At 44.2% G+C, this 26,434-nt stretch overlaps 1 protein-coding gene across 3 annotated transcripts in view; it reads right to left on the bottom strand.

Annotated features, from left to right (window-relative positions):
* KDM4C (lysine demethylase 4C) overlaps positions 1–26,434 on the bottom strand; it is a 391,685-nt gene that overhangs the window by 23,854 nt on the left and 341,397 nt on the right. The window lies entirely within an intron of this gene.

Consider the following 26,434-nt stretch of genomic DNA (forward strand, 5'->3'; position numbering starts at 1 on the left):
AAAGATTATGATTTGAGAGTTCATAATCCCCAGAAAATTCCACGCATGTTCCATGTACCAACCAATCCTGCAAACGACAAGAGCGCATCCAAGGCTTTCCTGGCGTGTGAAGTGTAGCCACTGGCTGACAGCCCCGTTCCTTCTTTGTTTGCCAGCAACAGGAGGGGGCATGCCTACACAGCAGCGAATAAAGCACGAGAGGCCGTTCTGCTGGCCCTAGCCAGCAGACGATGCAAAGCCACCCTCACTGACTGTTGCTAGGGGCTACAGAGCCAGCCTCAGAGCATCTCCGCTGACGGATATACCAGTGGCCAAGACACCAATTCAGTTGTCATCCAGTCAGCTCCGACCCATAACGAACCCCGCCCCCCCACCCCCGTGTGTGTCAGAGTAGAACTGTGCTCCGTGGGGTTTTCAATGGCTGTGGCTTTTCGGAAGCAGATCACCAGGCCTTTCTTCAGAGGCATTTCTGGGTGAACTCAAACCTCCAACCTTTTGGTTAGCAGCTGAGCACATTAACTGTGTGCACCACAGTTGGTAAGATCTACATGAACGTTATCTTTATAAAAGAAGGAGGACGTTCCACATGCACTGATATGGAATGATCATTCAAGATCAAATATATCGTGCAAGCACGTGTGTAAAAAAATAGAAGAAAAGGAGCTGTAAGTGTCTGTGCTCAGGAGGGTGCAGAGGGAACTTCAATAGCAGATGACTCTAAAGAAGCATGGGGGCTAGGAGACGGGGATTAGAAAGACTTTCACGTCATCTTTGCACCTTCTGAATTCTGTACTTGTGAATACTTTACCTATCCAGAATTTTTATCGGGACTGGAAAAAAGACTACAAATTAAGGGCAGGGTCAGCCTGCCATGGCCCCCCTTGGCGGACGGGCGCAGTGATCGCAGTGGTGGTGGTCAGCAGCTCCTCTTATTTCTAAGGGATGGGGGTCATGGCTGGACGCTCTCCAAGGACATCCACAAGCATGTATCCAGACTGTAAAGACAAGTCCCCCATCATCCTGGGCCATAGCAGGCTCTGAAGAACAGCTGCTCACGGGGACCACTTTGAAGGGGACACATCACATTCAGTTGGACCCAACTCTGAACTGTTTGTTACTAATACACTACTACAGTCACTCGGGTAGAGATTGACAAAGATGGAAAACATTTTTAACTTCTTTCTCTTAAAAATGACTTCTTCTCCTGAGCTTTTATTATACATTCATTAGGGAAAACTGCAGAAAAAAAAAATTTTTTTTAATAGAAAAGCAAAATAAAAACAACGTATATTTCTATCACCTAGAAGTAACTACTGCTACCATCGAGAGTATGCTTCAATAATTTTTTTTAAATTAGGACATTCTACACACACACCCATGATTTTGCACCTTGCTCTATCACCTAGAAATACACCCTGAGCATTCTCTTAGTTATTAATTATCCTTTAAAAACTCCATTTTACTGGCTGAACATACACAACATTGCTGATATTTCACAATTAACTAACCATATTATTAGATATTTGGGTCACTGCAATTTTCCACTATCGTATGCGATGCTATTGAATATGTTTCTCCTTAAATCTTTGTCTAAACTACTGACCACATCCTTAGAATAGGCTCCTAGAACAGGAATTAATTGGTAAAAGGTAAAAACTGGATATAAACTATAAAATGAATTTCGGCAGTATTGAAAAAAAATCAATATCAGACTAATTTTCTAGTGCAGTAAATCCTATCTTCACTGTGCCAGAAACTTCTGGTTCTGTCGGGCTGAGGTGGGTCCAGGCTAAATGCCCTCCCCAGGCCAGCAGATGCCAGCCAAGCTGAGAATAACTGCTCTGGAGGGTTATCTCACAGGGCATGAAAAACCTGGACTTTACATCTATATAAAGAAAGAGATCCTGGGCAACGCCAAAGGTAAAGCACTTGGCTGCTAACTGAAAGACTGGAGGTGCCAGTCCGCCCAGAAGTGCCTCAGAAGAAAAGCTTGGTGATCTGCTTCCGAAAGATCAGCCATTAAAAACCCTACGGAGCTCTGTTCTACTCAGACACACGTGGGGTCCCCACATGTCGGAACTGACTTGATGGCAAAGGGTTTTTTTCATAAAGAACTAATTCTGTGCCCCCTTTCTCTGACTGAACCTTCTTTTTTCCAGGAAGCACTTCCTAATGTACTTGACAGTTATCTGCATCGAAATGTGCTCTGGGCTGCTTATAAAGTGCCATCACTTTAGGCTGTGGGTTAACGGACTCCAGCCAACCTGCTTCTACACTGACACCAGCCACTCTGGGAAGAACCCAAGTCTGGTGTCCAGTTTTCCTTTTATCTTCTTTAAGGAAAAAATAGGTTATTTTTTCTTTTTTAAAGGAAACACATATAACACAACTTTTTTGGACCCTAAGACGCTGTGGTTGTCACTGTTACACTAGAATGGGCGCACCCTGTCTCCTCAGACAGCCAAATTCCTTCGCACCAGCCACACTTCGCCACACCTATCTTCTAATGGAAGGTTGCTTCTTCACAGAGAACAGCATTAATGCTGATTAATGAGTATTAGTTTGTTAATGCACGCTTTTTATTAGAAATAGGTATGGTGCTGGCATGCAAAATAAAAAGCATAGAAAGTACAGAGTTAGACAGTTGCTTTCGGAAATTATCTGCCTGGTTTCTTTCAGTGAGGAAGCGTAAGAAAAGTCAGTGACCAGAAACAGGGTGACATCAAGGGGCTGACCTGACTGAAAGGGCCTACCAGCATAGGGCACAGAGAGGGACCCAGGGAGTCAGGGGCAATGAGGATCCAAAAGGGCTGACTACGAAACCAGCAAGGGGTTCTCTGCATTCTTAGATTTGGCAAAACCATTTATTCACCAATTACCTGCTGCCACGAGAGACTGCTCAACTCCCATCCCTCTCCCACATTTACAGAGCGTCTCCTCTGTGCCCGGCACTATGGCTCCCCATTGGAAAACAGAGGCAGAGAGACCCAGTCCTTTCTCTCGAGGAATTCACTGTTCAGCCAAGGACTGACAAATATACACAGATATCTACAGTGTGAGGCACCATGTTTGTCAGTGGAATAGGGACTCACACACATACACCTATCTACAGTATGAGTTGCTGTGTGTGGCAGTGGGATAGGGACTCACACATACACAGGTATCTACAGTATGAGGTGCCATGTGTGAGAGTGGGACAAGGACTCACACACGTACACAGATATCTACAGTGTGAGGTGCCATGTGTATCCATGGGATAGGGACTCACACGCATACACAGGAATCTACACTGTGAGGTGCCATGTGTGACAATGGGATAGGGACTCACACACATACACAGACACCTACTGTGTGAGGTGCCGTGTGTCAGTGGGATAGGGACTCACACACACACGGGTATCTACAGTGTGAGGTGCCGTGTGTGACAGTGGGATGGGGACTCACACATGTACACAGGTACCTATAGTGCGAGGTGCCGTGTGTGACAGTGGGATAGGGACTCACACACGTACACAGCTATCTACAGTGTGAGGTGCCGTGTGTGTCAGTGGGATAGGGACTCACACATGTAAACAGATACCTACAGTGTGAGGTGCCATGTGTGACAGTGGGATGGGGACTCACACATGTACACAGGTACCTATAGTGCGAGGTGCTGTGTGTGACAGTGGGATAGGGACTCACACACGTAGACAGATATCTACAGTGTGAGGTGCAGTGTGTGTCAGTGGGATAGGGACTCACACATGTACACAGGTATGTACAGTGTGAGGTACCATGTTTGACAGTGGGATAGGGACTCACACATGTACACAGATATCTACAGTGTGAGGTGCCATGTGTATCCATGGGATAGGGACTCACACACATACACAGGAATCTACACTGTGAGGTGCCATGTGTGACAATGGGATAGGGACTCACACACATACAAAGCTATCTACAGTGTGAGGTGCCGTGTGTGTCAGTGGGATAGGGACTCACACACGTACACAGATATCTACAGTGCAAGGTGCTGTGTGACAGTGGGATAGGGACTCACACACGTACACAGATATCTACAGTGTGAGGTGCCATGTGTATCCATGGGATAGGGACTCACACGCGTACACAGGAATCTACACTGTGAGGTGCCATGTGTGACAATGGGATAGGGACTCACACACGTACACAGACATCTACAGTGCAAGGTGCTGTGTGACAGTGGGATAGGGACTCACACACGTACACAGATATCTACAGTGTGAGGTGCCGTGTGTGGCAGCAGGACAGGGACTCACACATACACAGGTATCTACAGTATGAGGTGCCATGTGTGAGAGTGGGACAGGGACTCACACACGTACACAGATACCTACAGTGTGAGGTGCCATGTGTATCCATGGGATAGGGACTCACACGCGTACACAGGAATCTACACTGTGAGGTGCCATGTATGACAATGGGATAGGGACTCACGCACGTACACAGACATCTACTGTGTGAGGTGCCGTGTGTCAGTGGGATAGGGACTCACACACACACGGGTATCTACAGTGTGAGGTGCCGTGTGTGACAGTGGGATGGGGACTCACACATGTACACAGGTACCTATAGTGCGAGGTGCCGTGTGTGACAGTGGGATAGGGACTCACACACGTACACAGCTATCTACAGTGTGAGGTGCCGTGTGTGTCAGTGGGATAGGGACTCACACATGTAAACAGATACCTACAGTGTGAGGTGCCATGTGTGACAGTGGGTCAGGGGACTTCTGCATGTACACGGATATCTGTGTGAGGTGCCGTGTTTGACAGCAGGATAGGGACTTACACACATACTAGAATATCTACAGTGTGAGGCGCCACACATCAGTGGGACAGAGGACTCACACACGTACACAGGTATCCACAGTGTGAGGTGCTGTGTGTAACAGCAGGGTAACAGGCAGAGAGGCAAGCTCTGTGTGTCCGTGACTCACCCTCCTATGACATCAACTGCATCAGGAGTTCCTCCTTATGGTTGACCAGAATTCCCACTGTCTCCCCAACAGTGTGAATTCACCCACCATATAAATTGAGGTGATCAGTAGAGTCCCTGCTCAGGACTCCACCTGCTCACCGGGCTAGGGCATGTGAGAGCACTCTGTAAGTTGGGGCAGGAGTATAACATAGCCCTTAGTGACAGACATCCCGGGGAGAGGCCAACTGGCAGCTCATGCCACACTTGGTGGGGAGACCTGTTTGGGGCTCTGGCCCCACTGACTTGATGTTAGTTGTTCAGGTCATCCCACCTGGGAGGTGAATGACCAAGATAGGACAAGCTGCAGCCCCGGGCCCACCCCTTCCTCTGAAGAGAATTCTGGGATCATCTACCAGTGATGCCGGGGTTGATGGCCCATTACGCCAGCAGCCAAAACAGAAAATCTCTCAGGTTCAACTCTAATAATGCCCCAGATATGCAAACCACCTGAGAAAGGAATTCATATTTTTAAGGTTTTCTGGTACTTTCCCCTAGATCCGTCTTTCAGTAACCTCTCCTTTCATCAAAGTATGAAAAATGAATGGTTTAAACGTGTTATTGGGAGTCCTGGATTTAGCGACCAATGAGCTGATCAAATATTTTTATCCACCACCACCACCACCAATGACCACCACCCCACCCAGAGCCATAAACACCACCTGAGTGTCTATTAAGTGCTGGGTGCCACATTAACTGGAGTCCCTAGTGGTGTAAATGGTTAACGTGCTTAGCTGCTAACAGAAGTTTGGAAGTTTGAGTCTACCCTGAGGTGCCTCGAAAGAAACAAGAGGCAATCTACTTCCAAAAAAATCAGCCACTGAAAACCTTATGGAGCATAGCTCCCCTCTGACACATGTGGGGTTGCCATGAGTTGGGGTTGCCATGATTCGGTGCTGACTTGACGGTAGCTGATAGTTGTTTTCCATGCTAACTGCTTTATACATTATATTTCAATAATCCCAACGATAACCCTAATGTTTACTATTATATTCACTTTACACATAAGGAATCTGGTGCTAAGTCCTTGCCCAGGTTTACACAGTTAGTTAGCAGAGCCAAAATGCAAACTAGGTCTGTCTGCTCCATGTAGAGTCCTTCAATCTGGAGAGGGAGTGGACATCTGCCTGACACCTGAACCTGGGTGCCTGCATCTTCCTGTACTTTGCCTCTTGCTGACATTAAAGTGCAAACACACCACAGATGCAACCCTCACACCCAAAATGGGAAGAAGTTTCCATCTAAATAGGACAGATTCACTACCCCGCCCCCCTTTTTTTTAATAGGTGTTGGCAGGGGCTAAAATGCATAAGGAGAACAAAATATTTTATTATGTCAATAAAAATTTATGTTGCAAAAGAGAGAAACAGAAGCTTGAGGGGAATTTCTGTGTAGTGGCTTCTAAAAATAAGTGTCAGTTCCAGAAGCCAAAAAAAAAAAAAAAAAAAAGGGAGACAGGAAAGATAAGGATAAGCACTGGGGGAGAAGGAAGGGTGTCCTGAGGTTACCTATCATGCTGGGGGCTCTGAGAACAGGTTAGTGCCTGGGCAAGGCTGACCCCGACAGGTTCTCGCCCTGCTCAGAGCAGGTGCTCTACCTCACAGAGCAAGTACTGGCCTGACTTCCACATGGGTACTGTGTCTCACTATCTACTGCTGCCGCCACAGAAATACCACAAAAGGGGGCTTTAAAGAACTGAAATTTATTTTCTCACAGTTCAGGAGGCTAGAGCTCTGAATTCAAGCATGGCTGTGGGGGATGGTCCTTCCCTGTCTATTTCAGCTACAAGTAGCTGCCAGTGATCCTTGGCGTTCCTGGACACATAGTTCCATCTGTCTCCGTCATCTGTCTTTCTCTTCCCCGTGTGCGCCTCTGTGTCTAATCTGTTCTTTTTATAACTCAGTGATTAGGTTTAAGATACACCCTACTCAGGTATGGCCTCATTAACATAACAAAAACCCCAAACCTAACCCACTGCAATCAAGTGGATCCTGATTCATAGCGACCCGACCCTATAGGGCAGAGTAGAACTGTCCCATAAGGTTTCCAAGGAGCAACTGGTGGATTCAAACTGCCAACCTCTTGGTTAGCAGCCAAACTCTTAACCACTGCACCACCAGGTCTCCAACCTAACGAAAGAAACCCTGTTTCCAACAGGGTCACATCCACAGGTATAGGGGCCAGGACTCAGTACATGTTTTTTGAGGACACAATTCAGTCGATAACATTGTGCCTCCCGGATCTAGAGTCAGACTGCCTGGATTCAAAGAGGAGCTGTTACCACACCCCAGTGACTTCACCTCTCCATGACTTCGTTTCCTCATCAATAAAACACAGATAACAGTACAACCATGTGGGGTTGGAAGAAGACAGTTCCTCCAGATTTAAAACGCTAAGGGAACAGAAGAAAGGGGCACAGTCACCAGCAGCTGATGAGTCTTTCGTAAATGGTGACTAGATTTGGTTCCAAGCAAGGAGCATATGGAGGATGGAAGGGAGGGGACATAAAACCTTTGGAGAAGGTGATCCTAGGGATTAAAGACAGGAAAAGCAGCACTGAGAAGCCAAGAAGTTAGACTGTGAGAAGAGATGCTGAAATGGAACAAGTCCTACAGTGAGTGCTCACAACCACAGCAGACAGCCTGTCACACCCTCCTCCGTGAAATAAACAACACCTGGGTGGGTAGGCAAGTGTCACCATTCCCCAGCCTGTAAAGCAGCTCGCATGACTTGCCCCAGGTCACACTGCTAATAAGAGGCTGAGGGGGCTTGAAACCAGTCATTCATTGGGTCACCTGCTCAACACAACTTTTGAGCATTTTCTTATATCCAAGAAACAGTGGGGCTGTTGTTGTTAGCTGCCATCAGCTTGACCCCCAACTCATGGCAACACCATACATACACTGACCAGTCCTCCGTCATTCCTATGATCGGTTGCAGACCAAACTGTTGTGCTCCTACAGGGTTTTCACTGGCTGATTTTTCAGAAGACCACTAGGCCTTTCTTCTTAGTCTGCCTTAGTCTGCTAGCTCCACTGAAACCCATGCAGCATCATAGCCAACATGCAAGCTTCCACTGCCAGACAGGCCGGGGGTACGCTTCAGGCTGGGAATCAAACCTGGGTCTCCCATGTGGAAGGCGAGAATCCACCACTGAACCATGGGTACTTTGATACGGTACAATTCAGAGTGAGCAAAACAGATGCAGTTCTTTAGTGGGAAATGAAGGCATTAAAATAAGAACTAATCACAAGTGTGAGAACTCATGTAAAGGAAATGGTGTAAAGCAGAAGCATTTGACAGAGGGAATATTGCACACACGCAAGTGACATTTTGCTAAAGATCATTCAAAAGTGGCCCCAGCAGTGTATCAACAGGGAACTGCCAGAAATTCAAGTCGGATTCAGGAGAGGACGTGGAACCAGGGATATCATTGCTGATGTCAGATGGATCCTGGCTGAAAGTAGAAGGATGTTTACTGTGTTTTATTAACTATGCAAAGGCATTCGACCTTGCTTGCTGAAAGTGAAGAGTACTTGAAGCACTTACTGATGAAGATCAAAGACCAAAGCCTTCAGTAAAGATTACATCTCAACATAAAGAAAACAAAAATCCTCACAACTGGACCAGTAAGCAACATCATGATAAACAGAGAAAACAAAGAAAAGACTGAAGTTGTCAAGGATTTCATTTTACTTGGATCCACAATCAACAGCCATGGAAACGGCATTCATGAAGTCAAAAGATGCATTGCATTGGACAAATCTGCTGCAAAGGGCCTCTTTAAAGTGTTGAAAAGCAAAGGTGTCACCTCTAAGACTAAGGTGCACCTGACGCAAGCCATGGTATTTTCAATCGCATCATATGCATGTGAAAGCTGGACAATGAATTAAGGAAGACTGAAGAAGAGTTGATGTCTTTGAATTATGGTGTTGGTGAGGAATACTGAATATACCACGGACTGCCAAAAGAACGAACAAATCTGTCTTGGAAGAGGTACAACCAGAATACTCCTTAGAAGCAAGGATGGCAAGACTGCGTCTTACATACTTTGTACATGTTGTCAGGAGGGATCAGTGCCTGGAGAAGGGCCTCATGCTTGGTAAAGTACAGGGTCAACAGAAAAGAGGAAGACCCTCAATGAGATGGACACAGTGGCTGCAACAATGGGCTCAAGCATAATGATGACGGTGGGAATGGCTCAGGACAGGCAGTGTTTTGTTCTGTGGTACGTACGGTTGCTGTAAGTCAGAACCGAGTCAGCGTGACCTAACAACGTATGGTTATCATAGCCCACAGAGCTTCAAGGTGCCTTAAGATCTGAGGGACCCAAAGTGAAATTCTGATAAAGCCACTGCAAAGGACCCAGATAAGGAAAATCAAGGGAGGGATATAAGGACACAAGGGGCTCTTGGAAGGGTTCATATCTTTATTTAAAAAAAATAACTTTTTTCCTTGTTATAAAAATAAAATGTGCTCATATGGGAACTATGAGAAGGTAATAAACTTGAAAATCATAATCACCTATGATTATACTCTCCAGGGATAATCAGTAACATTTTGAAGGATTTCCTCTGAGGATTTTTCCTTTGCACATTTATATTTTTATACATAACTGGGATCAGGTTTATATGTACAAATTTGAGCCTGATTTCTTCCATGTATTACACTGTGCCATTAAGTATCCTTTGAAAACATGATTTTTACTAGCTGCATAACTAATTCCTTTAGCCTTTCTCCTGGCTGCACTGGGCAGGGCTTGGTGCTGAGATGGCAAGAGTGTGGTGGTACTTCCATACCCCTACTGGCCAGGTGTGTCTGGGGCCCCGTGTTCTACCGAATGTGCTGTGTTGAGTGGGACGCCACCAAAGAAAATTTCGTCCTGAGAGCGTGGCCTGGAGAAAGAGCATTCTGAAAACCACTCTGCATTTATTAAATCGTTCATTCCTTCCCCAAACAGATACCTATGAAGATATTGAGAACCAGGACTGTTTTGCTTCCGCTGAAGGAGACTTAGGAAGAGCTGTTGAGTGAAGAGAGAGTTTTGCCCTTGGGGTTGAGACCATGTACGGGCTCTTGGAGGTTTCAAAGTGCCGCATTTAGATTCCATGTTTAAGAAGCCTTCTGCTTCCTAATCATGGCAGCAACACATCGGCAGTGAGCTGTCACTAGCAGCGCTCAGTACAAGCCTGCGAACTGCTCACCAGGATACTGTGGTGGATGTTGTGGTGGAGGGGGCTTCCCGTGGTGGGTGGGAGGGTGAGGGAGTCTCTCAGATGAGGGTCAGTGAGAGGGAGTAGAGGGCTTCAGGGCCAAGGTGGGAGGGGAATGCACGCCACCCTGAGCTGCAGTGACGGGGACCGCCAGCTCAGGGACCCCTTGGCTAAGATTCTCTCCTTCAAGGCCCCCTGGAAGTCAGGGGCAGGTATCGAGACTGTGGTTCCCAAGTTCCTTGAGTCCCAGTCTAGGCTCTTCCTCCTTCACTGAAGCCTTGGGAACACAGTATACAAAAGAAAATTCAGACACACGCATGTGCACGCTTGCACATGCACGCTCCGCTGTCTCTTCCCTTAGTCAGTATCGCCAGCCTCTGACTCTATTCTCCTAGCCCCTCAAGACACCACTTTCCCCTCTGGACAAAAGAGGGGGCATTTCTGTGGATCAGCACCCCACAAAAGAGAATGATTACCGCAGCCCTCCCCACTTCCCTGGCAAGCCCACAGGAGGGCCTGCTTTAATTTAACTGAATGAGGCACAAACTGCCCACTGCTGACTCACAGGGACCCTACAGGGCAGAGTAGAGCTGCCCCGTAGGGTTTCCAAGGCTTTAAACTTTACAGGAGCAGACTGCTACGTCTCTCTCTCATGAGGAGCAAACTGGTAAAGCAAAATGCTGACAAAGGATGAGACAGATGTGGGGTCTCATTCTACTGCTATAGGGAGGCTTTTACAGAGTTTCTGTGATAAGATGCGCAACTACAAAAACATAACATGGTGTATAAATACATGTCAAAGGTCAAGTGCTCCTGGGCTGAGACCTCAGAATAGCTTAACCTTAAACCAGCTGCCACTGACTCTGACTCATGGTGACCCCATGTGTGCCAGCTAGAACTGGAATCCATAGGGTTTTCAATAGCTGTATTTCAGAAGGCACCTTTCTTCTGAGGTACCTCTGGATAGGCTCAGACTTAGAACCTTCCAGTTAGCAGCCGAATGTGTTAACCATTTGTACCTTGCTAGTATCTAAATGACATTGCAACCTACAGATGCACACCATGGCTGGAAGTGTGGGCCCTAGTGCCCAGCCGGCATCTTAGGGTCAGTTCTTGGTCTCCCCCAAGCTGGCTCAGCATGTTCTCTCTGCACTGATCTCACAGTTGGTCACCAAGGCCAGAATCAAGAGAGGGAAATGAGTGTGCGTGAAAAGTGGGCGGCTGGGCAGGGCCATGTTCCAGTGCTTGGGGTTTGAGGTGACTGTGGATCACTCAACACTATTTTCCCATATCAGAACTGGAAGACGCCTAGAGAGGGAAGCGGGCCAGAACAAGGAAGTGACTTGCACAGAGTCACAACTCACCAAGTTGGCTATAATTTCATTTAATTTTGCATTTCACCAGCCAGCAGTGCTAGATTTTGAGCAAATGAATAACCCTGGGGAGAGTACTAAGCGGGATTAAAAAGGAGCACCAGGGAGGGGTGACGACAAACCAAAGGACTTGTGCGAATACAATTTGTCAAATCATGTCAGCTCGTGTTAAGTTAAATTCAGAGGCAGAGAGGTTCCTGACCTCTGTGTGGACAAGTGAAGAGATCCAGAATTTCTTCCAAGTTCAAAACGGCTTTCTAAGAATAGCAATAAAAGGCGAGGCCTCCATTCCATAAATACTCCCCGGGCAAGCTATCGTCCCCAGCATTGTTACTAGAATATGTCCTTCCCTTCCAACTTAATGCAAATGCAAACACTTAAACTATCAAGCTCATAACAGACTGTCTTATGATGAACAAGGCGTGTGTAATTACTACCAGCATATTTCAACAGAGGCTAACTGTCATAAACGGCAGATAGATAAGTAAGACGGTTGAGGAGAGGATAATGAATCAATCTACTTGTTCAATACCACAACCCTTAAAAGGAGTCAGAAATTTCAGAAACTCCCTAAATGATTCTTGTGTTGTCAAAAAGCTGCCAGATCAAAATAAGCTTCATCATGTGAAATTAATTTCGTGACCAAATTATTTTTTCCTTTTAATTTTTTGTTGATGCTTGTTTTCAGTAAGGGAGGGCATGCTGAATCACTGAGTGTGACTCAATTTTTGGTAGTAATATGGTTTTTGTTTTATGAGTCATTCCATGTATTCAACCCCCAGAGTCCAGAGGTACATATGTGTACCAAATAAAAATCTTCAAAATTCATGTTTTTCCTACCAAAAATTCAATGATTCAGCTCCACTTTGTGCAATACCCTGTAAAAACAGTAATCTGCAGCACAAGCCTGTTTTTTTCTGTTTCAAGCTGTTCTATAAGGCCCTGCCTGCCAACAGTGGGACAGAAGCTTCCCAATGGAGGTACAATAAGTAAGTGATGGCTATATATACCACCAGTCCTGAAAGGGTTAAGGAGAATTTTACTGTTTGCAGGTTCCCAAACAGTGAGAACGAAAATGGTATGTAGATAACATACCATTGTCAGGTTTATCCAAGCAGGAGCTTTAATCCACAGGAAAAGAAGTCAGTTTATTTAGCTTCCCCGCTCGCACTCAGGCCTGCAATGCCAGGTTCACAATTACATGGAGGATTATGTCTTCCCCTTTTTCTCTAATGGTTCATGAACCTTTGAAGTAGGAAGCTCTGTGTTCTTTACAGGCCAGATATTGGTCTTTATCTGAAGCCTGATTGTTGCTAAGATATGACTGGCTTAATGAGCACTGAGTCAATTAGTATTTCAATAGTGAGAGGATCTGTTTCCGACCCACCAAAAAAGTAACAAAGTTTGCCAGCATCCTCAGCTACTTTCCCTGAAATAGACCCTGAGAGTTCTGACGGATGTAGATTTGCATAGGAATAAAAATAGGAAAGGAAAAGCAAAGGTCTAGGTCTTGGCGTTTTGGGGTAGGTCTTGGTGTAGCCATCTGCAGCCCAGTATAAAGGCTTGTAGCATAAGGAGGTGGTCTTCAAAACTTGTATCTCCTGATAGCATCTCACCTAGTGTCAGAGCCGCTCACATTCACGGTCTTCCAGCAGTTCTCCTAGAGCCCCTATTCCAACAGAGCTGCAGCTAATGGCTTGTTTTGAACACAAGATTAAAGCCTCGCTTGTTTTTGCCAGTCACTTTTCTTTACGGTGTAAATAAGAAAAGGTGCTTTAGAAAATTCCATTTAATCCTTCGCTCTCAAAAATGAAAAAATAAAATATAAAAGAATAATTGGGTCTGATCATTAAAACCTGTTGTTGTTGAGTTGATTCTGATTGAAAGCAACTCTACAGGACAGAGTAGAACTGCCCCATAGGGTTTCCAAGGCTGTAATCTTTATGGAAGCAGACTGTCATATCCTTCTTCTGTGGAGTGGCTGGTGAGTTTGAACTGCTGACCTTTTGGCTAGCAGCCAAGCACTTTAACCACTGCACCACCAGGGCATGCTTTAGAAACAATAACATATAAATACGCTCTTATATCTATACTCCTGGGAATAGGCATAATCTACCTCCCCCAGCCCTATTTTAGATGGGCACAGTGGCTGCAACACTCAGCTCAATGTGCCAAAGACGGTGAAGATGGCACAGGACCAGGCAATATTTTGGTTTGTTATTACACATAAGGTTGCCAGGAGTCTGAGCCAACTAACAACCCCTATTTAGTCGACTAACAACAACCCCTATTTAGTCATGAATCTACAAAAAATGTCTTTTTCAGGGACACATTATACCAGCTTTAATTACTGGCAGTAAACTCTACTTTGATCTGAAAAAAAAATGTATATAATATTATTCAACATACCACATCGTTACCTCATTTAGATGAAGTTAAAACGTTCTACAAGCATAAAGTTCTTTGATGGTAATAGATACAACATCTAAGGCACAGGGGACGTTTGAGCATAATATGCTCCATTTTATAGATGGTGAGAGATCATATGACGCAGGACAACTGATTTGCAGAAACACCAACAACCGACAAAGATTTCAGCCGGTGACACTCCCAAGTTTTCACCATTTCTAAGCATACACACCACTTTCTATGGGAATGATTAGGAAGGAAAAAACTACTCAATCCATTCCACTTCCGTATTTCTCTTCTTCTCCTGTTACCCATGTATGCTGACCTCAAAATATCATTTATTTAGTAATATGAAAGGCAAGATTTATTACTGGTTCTTAGTCACCCAGGAAAATGAGCTAACCTCTTTTAAATAAGGAATGAAAAGGAAATAATAAAATGAAGGCAATTGGGTTCGTCAGTAAGTAGGTAGTACTGACTTCTACTGAATAGGCTTATCAAACAATCATTTAAGTTCACTCTATCACCAAAATAATTTAAACCCCTGGTCAAATACAAATATAAACTCTTCATGGATTTATGAGTCCCTGTATCTCCTGGGACGTGTCACCAATTTATGTGCTATATTGTGGCGTGTTAGCGCCTGGAGTTGGATGGAGGTGAAAAATAATGTAAAATGGCTTGTAAAACAAAGCCATTTTGGTTGACTAGTGGCCTCAGGAAGCCCATGCTGTTGGCTATATATTTCAGAAACCATGCAGAATGTGGTGCTTATACACGTACCATGGGGACGGTCTGGTCTGGAAATTTTCAGGTATTTATGAAACATCGACGTACACCCACTGCCGTCAAGTTGATTCCGACTCATAGTGACCCTATAAGACACAGTAGAACTGCCCCACAGGGTTTCCAAGGTGTAGCTGGATTTGAATTGCCAACATTTTGGTTAGCAGGCAAGCTCTTAATCACTGTGTCACCAGGACCCCACATGCATGTAGCAACCCGATTACAGCACACTCAGGGGGAAACCCTGGTGATGTAGTAGTTAAGTGCTATGGCTCCTAACCAATAGGTCAGCAGTTCAAATCCACCAGACACCCCTTGGGAACTCTATGGGGCAGTTCTCCTCTGTCCTATAGGGTCACTATGAGTCAGAATCGACTCAAAGGCAATGGGCCAGGGACCATCGGGTCTGGGTTTGAGGTCACAGTGAAGTGATAGCAAATCAAGATTTCCAAGTTTGAAACCATGCATCATAGACAGCTAATATACCATTTTAATTTAAAGAGGAAATGAAGGACCCGATAGTGAACACTGACATCCAGATACTATCATATGAAGTGAAGCAACGGTGACATCTGGCTGTGTCTTTATTAAGAGGAATAAGGAATTTTTATTATGTTTATATTTTCTACTAAACAGTTGATTCAGCCCTACCCTGGATTTAGAATGATGTTATGGATAGTTATAGTGCTGAATAGTCACAGGTAGTCCTCTTACGACAGTGAGGACATTGCCCAGAGTCCTGTCTCAGGCAGGCCTGGGGGCCAGTGGCTGCATTAACACCACAGGTCCCTTAGTCCTATGTTCACAACAGATCTCGCTCTCTCTCATGGCAGAGGGACAACCCACATCGTTCACTTCATCTGAAACGGAGGTTTCCAAATTGTCAAGGCCAGAGACTTCATTTAAAGAAATTTGATGTGGAAGCCAAAACACAGGGCTCAGGTTGTCCCAGGGAACAATGACTGGGCAGAGGCTTGCCCTGAGGATGGAATATTCTAGACCTTTCTAGAAAGGACATGAAACTAACAATATGAACTTGGTCAAAAAATTTAAAAACAATTTTTGACATTGGCTATGACTTTCAAAATAACCAACCCACCAAGTGTCTAAGGTGTGACTTAAAACAATACCTGGTGACTATATATACTATTTACGATATTTTTACACAAATAACATGTGCATTACACGTTTTTTGCCAATTGTGCAACTCACCCTCCCGCATGTTATTCTCCTAATATATGTGGCCATGTTTTTTACTTGAGTGCCTTATTTGCAGAAAAAATATGGTAGTCTTTAATTCAACAAATATTTATTGTCCACTCATTACAAGCCAGGCTCTGTAGGGAAAACTACAACAACAAAAAACTCTTCCCCTTTCTTCTTTCTTTATTTGGAAAAACAAAACATGTTAAATTTGAAATATGATCTTAGAAACACTGATTCTAAAAATGTCAAAGTATTTTTTAGGTTTAAGTACATTTATTGGATTTAAGATCTTTTAGCAGAGGGAACCTCTGTTTTGTTTGATATTTTCTATTCATTTCTCTGTAAAGGTATAGAAATTATCACTTTGAAATCAACTTTTCGAAGGCCTATACATGTTTCCAAAATATTCCTGAGGTTAAGTATTAGGTACACCTGCAAATGTGCTGTCCACATGGCTTTCTTGAAGTCTGGAATATTAAGAGAAAACAACTTATATGGATTTTTTCTCCTGCAGCATAATTTTGAGAGAGTTCCTAAGTCAAGGAACAGAACGGAACCACATTTTTGAGCACCTACTATGTGCCAGGTGCTGCACTTGGATGTTTATAGGCAGTCTCTCCTTTAATGCTTACAACAATTCAGAAAGTTATATTGTATCATTTTCATTTTACAGAACTTAAACTCTTACCTCACACCATATACAAAAGTAACTCGAAGTGGACAGCTCGTGGGAACAACCTCTGCTTAGCCTTTCAAACCTACTCAAAAATTTTACTTTGCCACCCAGGGTCACTCCTACACCTCTGTTTATACATCTTTGAACTCTCCATGGTGCCTAGTATATGAGCTGAATGCAGAGTTCAAAAAGAATGAAATCATGGAATATTCCCAAACACATGGTGGATTTGACTTATGATGCCTGCATCCTTGGGTCTAAACTCTGTACTAAGAAGAGATGATGAAGTCTTGGAAATTAATAACATTGTCCTCAAGTTCAAGGTGGTTATTCTGATGTTGTCTGACTAAGGATGAGATGTCCTACCTTGAGTCCCCTTGGAAAGAAAAGGATGAGCAAGAGATGCAGTGAACCTGTCCCCTGGGAGTAAGTTCCCCAAACCAATCATCTTGAGATAATTACCAAAGGAGAAATAAGAGAAATACTGCCAAGTGAGGGAGGTATATGATTGAAGAAAAGCAAAATCGACAGTGTATTTTCATGGCAACCAGTTAATCTTCTGATCAGAACATCAGGGGATGACACGCCTTTCTTCAGAGGATTAGCAGTGCTAAACGGAAATGGTCAACACAACAGGAACAAAATGATGGTCATTGAGGTCCATGTAATTTATAAAGGAGAGAGAGGGCGCAAATGCAACTCACATACACCGTCAACATGCCACTAATATGCCGTAGGCTTTCATGCAAGAAGTCACACGAGAGTTACACAAAAGGGACCAAAACCCCAGGGCCTGGAAAGCACCTCCTCCCATTCCTCCTCTCCCTCCAGTTACACACATACTCATTTAAGAGACAGTTCATGAAACTTAGGTGACAGTCAGTGAAGGACAAGAGGTTTAGAGGCTTGATGAATTAGGCTCTATCTGACCTTAATAAGAAGCCCCTACCGAACAACTGTAGGTTTAGATTTTAAAGGTATAATCCATCCCTATGCCTCTAAATGGCTTTGGGAGTCCCTGGGTGATACAAATGGTTACACGCTTGGCTGCTAATTGAAAGGTTAGAGGTTCAAGCTACGCAGAGGCACCTCGAAAGGCCTGGTGATCTACTTTAGAAAAATCAGCCACCAAAAACCCTATGGAGCACACTTCTGCTCTGATACACATGCGGTCACCATGAGGCAGAATCCACTCAATGGTAACTGGTTTGGTTTGGAAATGGCTTTAAGGTTCTTCGATTTTTTTTTTTTTTTTTTTTTTGCTTTTTCTTTGTAAACTGCAAGCTAATATGGTAATTCTGTTCCCCCCTTGGTTGGGTGAATTCTCTCTACTAACCTATCAATTTTGTGTAAATTGTGTTTACACAGATACCGTAACAGGTTTTATAACTATTGTTTTGTGTGTCGCTTGTTTTTGATGTTTGAAATAGGAGAATTTGAACTATTAAGCTAATGTCTGATTTAGTAGACTTATGGGCATTAAGTGCTTAGACAAATGCGATATTTGTGAGAATCATATATATTAAATTTATAATCATAGCTAAGATGTCCAAGGAAATTTGATTACTTAAATGCAAAATGGTTAAAATTTAATCTGTCAAAGTTATACATGACAGGAATGTTAAGCAATAGAGCTTGTTCTTATTTTTTATGCAAAAATTACTAGATTTTAAAATAAAATAAAATCTGTCAGCTGAATTTAAAGGCTTAAGAAAAGTAGATTTTAAATTGAATGTTAATTAAAATCTAAGTGTTATGGATTGAATTGTGTGCTCCCAAAATATGCACTGTAAATCCTAACTGCTATACCTGTGGTTATAATCCCATTTGGGAATGGATTTTCTTTGTTACGTTAACGAGGCAGTATTAGTGTAGAACTAAAAAAAATTAGTGTAGGGTGCGTCTTAAATCAATCTCTTCTGAGATATAAAAAAGATTAAACAAGCACATGAGGAAGCAAAGATTGGGGAAGACAGATGACATGTCACAAGATCACCAAGGCTGACAGAGAGAAAGCCTTCCCCTACAGCCCAAACCCTAAATTTGGACTTCTAGCCTCCTGTGAGAAAACAAATTTCTGTTTGTTAAAGCCTCCCACTTGAGGTATTTCTGTTATAGCAGCACTAACAATAACAACAAAAAAACCAAACCCATTGTTGTCAATTCCAACTCATAGCGATCATACAGAACAGAGTAGACCTGCCCCGTAGGGTTTCCAAGGAGTGGCTGGTGGATTTGAACTTCCGACCGTTTGGATAGCAGTGGAGCTCTTAACCACTGTGCCACCAGAACTACTTAAAACAGCAAGTGGAAACGATACGGTGACTCAGTAAAATCTCACACCTGCAGGCATCGTCTTTCACCTAACGAGGACGGACAGAGCTCTGAGGACACGGCATCTATCTCCGAAGTCCATCAAGACCAGAAAAGAGCAGCATAAGCTAGATGGAGGGGGAGCGCGAAGTTCTATAGACTGGAGCTGATACCTCAAAAAAGTTTGATTTGGTGCCTATGAGCAGCAGCCCCAAAATTAAATAACATATTACATTAGGCGAATCTGCTGCAAATGACCTCCTTAAAGCTTTCAAAAAAGTAAAGATGTCACTTTGAGGACTAAGAGGAGCCTGACTCAAGTCCTGGTCTTTATCATCGCCTCCTATGCATGTAGAAGCTGGAATGTGGAAGAGGTAGACGAAAGAATTGATACGTTCCAGCTGTGGTGTTGGCAAAGAACAGTGAATACACTAGAGACTACCAGAAGAAAGAAGAAATCTGTCTTAAAAGAAACGCAACCAGTATGTTCCTTAGAACCTAGGTTGCCAAGACTTCAGCTCGCTTACTTTGGACATGTCATTAAGAAAGACCAATCACTAGAAAAGACATCATATTTGATTGAGGGTCAGTGAGAACAAGGGAAACCCTCCGTGAGATGGACTGACGCAATAGCTGCAACGATGAACTCAAACACACCAAGTATCGTGAAGACGGTGTACGACCAGGCAACGTTTCATTGTGTCACAGTGAGTCACCGTGAGTTGGAGTCATCTCCGTGACAACTAACAACAACAACGTCATGAGCCTTTAGCTCATTTAGTCCTTCCGGTAATCCTAACCCATTGCTGTCGAGTTCATTCTGACTCATAGCGACCCTACAGGACAGAGCAGAACTGCCCCATAGGGTTTCGAAGGAGCAGCTGGTGGATTTGAACTGCTGACCTTTGGGTTAGCAGCTATCACACTCAACCACTGCACCATCAGAACTGCTGCCATCGAGTCGATTCCTAGAAGGTAGAAATGACTATGCCCTCTTCAGTGGAAAAATTCCGAGGCTCTGAAGTTTTAGCAATCTGCCTATAGCTGAGAAAAAGGTGGGCTCCATGAACCTCGGTCCACGTGGTACAGCCCGCAGATGCTAAGGCAGGTGGCAATCCTTCCCCGAATCCTGGAGGGCACAGTTTCCGGGCTATGCTCACATTACAACAGAGGCTGAAAAATGGAGCACGTCCTGGTAGAAATTTCCACGATGGACTCTTGCTGCCGAGTTTCTAAATGGCCCCGTTTCTCTTCCCACGCCCGGCGGTGAATGTTAAATGCTCTTCCCAGAGCGACTCGTTTCTCACTAAGCATCCTCCCCACTCAAAATGAGCTCTCAGTCCAGAGGAGAGGCGGCAGCCAGGTTTAAGTCGAGGCCAAGAGGGCGTGCTGGGAGCTCATGCGCCTTGACTTCTTCCCAACAGGCAACTTGCACGCCCAGCAAAATACTGGGGAACAAAAATATTCATCAGGAAGTCTGTCGCAATTTCATAGACCGGCAGACAGAGGTGTGTAGCAATACATCTTTTATTCCTTCTCCTGACAGCTGCAGATTACACATGGACTTAACTGGGCTGATGCACACATTCTGGGACTGTATTGTGGACAGAACACTTTTGGGACATTTTTGTGGCTATCAAGGAAATAAAGTGCCTAGGTATGGACAGAAATTTCCTGGCCGACCAAAGGGTGTTGTTCCCTACTGCTCCCAATACTCTCTCCAGTCACATAACCCCAACACAGGCAATCTGATACCTGGCAAATTTAATCTCAAACATGGATAGGGCAGCCTGCATTAAAGGGTTCCCATTTGTTGGGTTTATAAAATGATTTGTAATCACTGGTTGCAGGAATCAGAGAATGTCCTTTTCTGTTTTAAAGCAAAAAGCTTCAGAAAGATTCTATTTTTGTCATACATGAAGAAATCATTTAGGGTGATTACACTTGGTATTCTAAATTCGAGAACTTAATAAAATATTTTAAAGTTATGTCTCCATTTTCATAGTGAAAAAACTGAAATTTGCTTTGCATGGAACCCAGGGTTTTCAGAGCCATTGAGGCTGGATAAATTCCCAAAATCTATTGACCCAGAAGACTCTTTAAACCTTAATCCTTAAACCAAAAATATGCCCTGAAGTCTTTAAATCAAACAATAGAAAAAAACAATAGTTTAGTTTAATTAGTAAAGGATGTCTGCCTTGACCATTGTGCCCTTTTAAGAACCATCTATATGGGATCAAACTGACAACAGCAACTTGAAAGGTTAGATAGGAAGCTTAGTGGGCAGTATGTTTATGTTAAACAGGGAGAAACAACTTAGAAAAAGGAAGGTGAGAATGGTTGCACAACTCAAAGAATGTAATCAATGTCAGTGAATTGTACACGCAGAAACTGTTGAATTGGTACGTGTTGTGCTGTGTATATTCTCGACAACAACAACAATTAATGAAAAAAGCAAACCAAGTGAGATTTGTGCTGTGCCCTTACAGCAGTCCTAGCCAGCAAGTACCCGCAGCTCAGAGAACCTGGTTCCTCGCCACACAGCGGCTGATGAGGGAGTGTTCCTCCCAACTGTGCAGACTGTGTGGATTAAAGGGTTTTAAGACAGACAGAAGAAAAGACATTTTCTAATATCAGGTTCAGACGTCACAGGTACACCACCTAATGAAAACACAAGAATTCTCTGAGGAATGTAAAATTTGTTGAGTGTTTTCACTAAATAATTATAAACTGTTTCTCTATGATCTGCAAGACCGTGAGGCGCATGCAGAGCCAGTCCGGAGGCAGGTATTCTTTTCCTGATGAAATTCCCCATTAGGGTCCTGAGCAGGGTCTTCATCTCCCAGAGGACAGTTCTGATGCAGGTAAATTCCAACAGCAGAAGCGGGATGGTCTTAGTAATGTAGCCGCACGGCCTATGTACGATACATGTGCAGTCACTGTGAGGGGGCATATTGGTGTTAGGTGCCGTCAAGTCGATCCCAACTCATTGCAGCCCTGTGTGACAGAGCAGAACTTCCCCATACGGTTTTCTAGGATGTAATCTTTATGGAAGCAGGTTGCCAAGTCTTTTTCCTGTGGAGCTGCTGGGTAGGTTCAAACCGCTGACCTTTCAGTTAATAGTCGAATGCTTAACTGTTGTACCACCACGGCTCATTACATTATACCATATATGGTAGTGGACACAATTTATACCCAAACATATTTATCACTGCTGTGTGATGGACTGCTTTTGTACGGCATTTCTAGCCATGGTCTTGTAACTCTCACCCAGGTGATTGGGCTAGACTGTGCAGATAGGGTAACTGTAGCCCACCAAAGGGATTGGTCAGTTTTGCCATCTCACTGGGCTTGAAATGAGCCACCCCAGAGGCAGGGAAGAGAAGAGCCCACCACCACCAAGGAAGGGGAGATCTGCAGGAGAGACCCACAGGAGACAGCGTAGTGGGCTTCCATGCCCAGGGAGCAAGAAAGCTGAGTGCCTTTGGGCAGAGACTGAGGGCCAGGGAGAGGCATGCCTGTCAGCACGGCTGGAAGAGGCTGTCCTGATGGAAGAACTGCATCCGGAGTGTTCCTGAGTCTGAACTGTAACCTGGTACTTCCCTAATAAACCCCATAATCATTAAGTATTGTCTGTGAGTTCTGTGTGGTCATTGCAATGAATTATCGAACCCAGCAGAAGTGGAGAGTGCTGTGGGAGGGATGGTTGGGGTCAGAATTGGTAAAGATGGTGGAGAGAGGAGGCATGACTGACCTCTACCTCACAGGAATCAGCCTTGGGCTATTGACCTTGGTTCTCCTTCCCCTCTGTGAAGTGAGAGGTCAGACACCTCCCCCATGCCATTCTTACATCATATGCTTAATTATATGCATACATTATACCTTAAAATTTACCATCAAAATCCCCATACTTCAAATTAAAATTTAGTTGACATATTACAAAGGCATTGAGTCATGGACCTTTCACCAATTCCAGTGAGAAACACAGACTGCAATAAAATAAATTATTTTTAAAAATTAAAAAAAGAAAAGAGATGGAGGAATCTTAAAAGCATATTGCTAAGAAGCCAGTCTGAAAACACTACACACACACACACACACACACACAAGAAAACTCTATGGAGCACACGTCTACTCTGACACGCACGCAGTCCCCATGAGTTGGAATCAACTCGATGACAGCTGGTTTTGTTTTGTTTTATAGAACCACCCAAGAAGTGAAGCTGGGGAAGCCTTATTCAACACCCAGATGACAAAGAGAGAAGAGGCCCGGCAGGTAGACAAATGCGGACATGTAGAAAGTATATGAAATTTGAGAACACAACTTAACCGAAATATTCCTACTTGGTTTAAGAGGCCTGGAACAAGCAAACAAAAATGTAGGCGACTGGGATGCGGTGGCGGGGAGCATGGAGGGAGGAAAGGTTTGATGAAAGAGAAAAGACCTGCTCAAAGATGACTGCAGATGTTTTTTTTTCTTAAGAAATTATCATTCACATAAATTTAGGCAAATGCCTTCTCTCCAATCTATGCTAACTCATCCTAACATGTGTGCTACCCCTGACCTCCAAGGTCATGGCCATGACCCGTCACCCTCACACACGTGCACGGGTGCGCGTGCACACACACACACACACACATACAGCCTGCCTGCTGAGTCTCAAATCCTTATTAAATATGCTAAGTAATAGCTAATCAAGCTCTAAAGAATTTTGCTTTTTCGTCTTGTTGATTTAAATGCCATGGTATAACTAAATAATCTTCTAAATTGCAGAGCCTGTGCTCTCACACACCCATGCATGCTTAAAATCATACAGCTTTGAGTTCGCAGAGAGGAAACGGAAGGTGTCCAGGGAAAGATTTCAGGGTTTTCAAAAAAGTGCCAGGATCACAGACATTAATTTCCAGTGTATGAGCTAAAGGCGGTCCAGGACAACATCAAACTGGCTCGGTGTTTAAAAAAGAAATTAGGATTTGTTAAACACTATCATGGGTGAAGGAGCCCTAGTCGCACAGTGCTAAGAGCTCAGCTGTTAACCAAAAGGTCAGCAGTTCGAATCTACCAGCTGCTCCTTGGAAACCCTATGGAGCAGTTATACTCTGTGCTATAGGGTCAAACTGACTCGATGGCAATGGGTTTGGTTTTTTGGTCTGGATCATGGCTAAAGACCTCACTATCTTGCCCGTTGACATTTGGGATTCACGCTAAGGAAGAAGTCTTATCAACCCCACCATAATCTCCATCAAAGGGTGTCCTCTCTTTCACTTGCTCAATATTCACAGTTTACATGAAAGAAGGCTAATTCTGAAACAAGTAAGTATTCTGGGCAGGGCTGGCAAGGGCTTCAGTCTACTGTATAGCTTCCTGCCTCCCTTACCCTTGCACGACCCGATGAGGAAGTCCTTTCTTCCCAGAGGATAAGAATGTAGGCCCTATGGCCAGACTGCATGGGATTGTATATGATTTCTGTTGCTTACCAGCTTTGTGGAACACAACTGCTGCCTCAGTTTCCTCATCAGCAAAATATGAAAATAATAGCACCTAGCATGTAGGCTTCCAGACTATGACGGACTAGGATGAAATGCCTGGCAGTCTACTTCTGAAAACCAGCCAATGCAAGCCCTATAAGTCACAACAGTTGGATCTGCAAACCCATCATGATGATGGGACAGGGCCAGGTGGTGTTTTGTGCCAATGTGTGTGAGGCTGCCATAAGTTGGGGCCGGCTCGACAGCAGCCAACAACAACAAAACGTGTAGGGTAGTTGTGAACATAAACTAAGCTCACACATGTCAAAAACTTGGAGCAGTGCATGGCACCCGGTAAATGTCACTAAGTCCTAGCCCTCAAAGACCCTGGAATCTCTTACTTATACTTCCACACCCAGACAGGTGGCAGGTTGCTTCTGGTTGACTATAGCATTTATCACATTGCACATAAAACACGGCTGACCACCTTGCCTCCTCCACTGGACTGAATAGGGATTTTACGTTCTTTCTCACTGTTTCCCAGTACCCAGTGTGATGCTGGACACGTAGTAAGTACTCAGGGAATGTAGACTCTGCTTCATAACCAAATTACCAAACCTGTTGCCATCCATTCGATTCAAGCTCACGGCAACCCCATGTGTTACAGAGTAGAACTGCTCCATAGAGTATTCTTGTCTGTAAACTATATGGAAGCTGATTGCCAGGCCTTTCTTCCATGGTGGCACTGGGTGGATTCGAACCGCCAACCTTTAGGTTAGTAGCCGAGAGTAAACTGTTTGTGCCACCCAGTGGCTGCTAAAAAACCACCTGCCATTGAGTTGATTCTGACTCACTGCGATCCCATGTGTCAGAGTAGAACTGTGTTCCACGGGGTTTTTAATAGCTGTGACCTGTCAGAAGTAGATTTTCAGGGCTTTCTTCTGAGGTGCCTCTGGGTAGATTTGAACTCCCAACCTTCTGGCTAGTAGCTGAGCACTTAACGTTTTGCTCGAAGGAATGACTAACTCTAACAAGTATGGCAGGTCAGCAAGGATAGGGGTTATGAGTGGCAGTGGCCACACAGACAGTGAAGTTCCAGCTGGAATTCTGGAGACACACAATTCGCCGTTTTGGTGTATGATCGATTCCTGGAATTTCTAATTGCAAAAGGACAAATACTGCAATATCTCACGTGCATGAAATAAGCAAATATATAGAAACCAAAGATGATTAATGGTTGCTGGGAGAGGATGGGGGGGGTGTTTGAGGAGCATTGAGTTTATGTTAACGGAGGCTGGAATTTTTAGAAAATGTAGCGATCGTGGCAGTACAACATGAAAAACTGTAATCAGTATCACTGAGTTATAAATGTGGAAGTTGTTGTGCTGGTGAATGTTCTGGCATGTATATTTTCATGGCAATAAAAAAAGAAAGAAAGAACAATTAAAAAACATAAAAGGAAGAAAAAAATATCTTTCCAAGTGCAAACAAGGGAAAAGCACCAACAGAGGCTCGGGCCCAGGCGGAAGTTAGGGCTGCATGAGAGGGGCCCGGCTCCCCACACAGCCATTTCCTTTGAAGCGGGAGAGATAACAGGTTGATCACCAGACTAACACTGAATTCAGTTACGCCATTTGTTCTCGGATTCAAAAACCCTGCTGTGGAAAGTGCTCTTCTTGTGGAACGTCCTGCAAGCCCCCAGACAAACTGAGTCACTGACACTGAGACACATTCATAGTTCCTCTGAAAACCCCAAGGTGTTCACTGAGGGATGATGAAAAGAAGGGACAGACACGCACACACATGCACATGGAAGGTCACAGTCTGGGCCATGGCTAAGGTGTTCACTGAGGGATAAATAAGAAGGAAGGAACACACACATGCACACATACACACACAGAAGGTCACATCTAGGCGACAGGTAAGAAACTCAGTCAAGGTCACAGCCTTTTCCCATGTGATTTTGTTACTCCCACTTGAAAATCCAGAGT

Source organism: Loxodonta africana, chromosome 9 (assembly GCF_030014295.1).
Source record: "Loxodonta africana isolate mLoxAfr1 chromosome 9, mLoxAfr1.hap2, whole genome shotgun sequence".
Lineage (NCBI taxonomy): Eukaryota > Metazoa > Chordata > Mammalia > Proboscidea > Elephantidae > Loxodonta > Loxodonta africana.